Genomic DNA, 1,297 nt, shown 5'->3' with positions numbered 1-1,297 from the left:
CATATTGTTGTTTCTCGGTCTTTGATCAACAAATGAACGCGGCTAAAGAAACTTTCGTCGTCGCTGACATTTCGACTGGCTTCCTCGCACTCTTCGCGGCCGATCGTTGGCGAAGTTTCCGCGGTTTTTTCCCGTAAGAAATGTTTTTTTTTCGTTCAGATTCCATGACTACGATGTCGTACACACACGCGCGCGCACACACACACACGCACGCACGCACGCACACACACACAAACACTCCACTCACAAACGTACACATAAACCGAAAGCAGCTGTATTATTGCTGGGAAGACCTTGTTTATTTTTTCGTGAAACTACACACAACGCAAAGTAAATTCACAACCAAACTGGAACCAAAATTATACATACAGCTTATTATACGTCTACCATATCGTTCCACGAAATCAAAATGCCAAATTCCCCCACGTACATCTTCGACCTGGGCCTATAATTAGATACGCACACACACACACACACACACACACACGTAGGAGGAGATCATTTCTTTGGCAAGGCATTTGCACATCTTTGTTGCGTACATGTCAAGTGTCGATTCAACGCCGAAACAGACGCGTACAAATACTAACTAAAGCTTCTACACACACTATATATAATATATATATTACACAAATATAGTTGCTCTTATTTTTCCCTGTACTATAATAAGGCACCTGTATTATAATATCTTGACACATTATTCCACACAGGACAAGCACGTCGCAGGATCCGCATCGAGATTGCGAATTCGTATATTTGGCACGTGTACCGAGAAATTCACAGAACGTGATGACTTTAAGGCACTTCTGTGGCAAATGCGCGCGTAAAATACACACGATTCATATTATTCTAAAACACTCTACAATCACTGAAAATGCTGGAAGAGGGACGCTATTGTTTTTGTGCAGTATTTTTTGCTTGCATGTTTCTTGCATAAACTTGAAGTCTTATTCTTGTATCTATAAAGACACGCGGCTTTGGATGACAGACACAAAATGCATCCCAAACTATAAGAGACCGTGTTATACGAATAATTATCCCCAAAAGTTGTAAATAGCTTACATATATATACATAAGCATAGAATGTACGATTTTTCTTAATTATATTCACGATTATCCAGTGCTTTCGAATTGTGACCGAATCACCTCCTCAAGCAGTTATAAGGTAGCTCGTAAACACAATAACAACATCATAAAACAAAATAATATAAGTACATGCACGCGTGCAGTGAAATGTGCTCATGCAAGACAACGTGAAACATTTAGGTGCGGGCGCCTTTCTCCTCCTCCACACACAACG

Source organism: Priapulus caudatus, unplaced genomic scaffold, assembly GCF_000485595.1.
Source record: "Priapulus caudatus unplaced genomic scaffold, Priapulus_caudatus-5.0.1 Scaffold825, whole genome shotgun sequence".
In the NCBI taxonomy this organism is placed as follows: Eukaryota; Metazoa; Priapulida; class Priapulimorpha; order Priapulimorphida; family Priapulidae; genus Priapulus; species Priapulus caudatus.
This window is presented reverse-complemented; position numbering follows the sequence as displayed.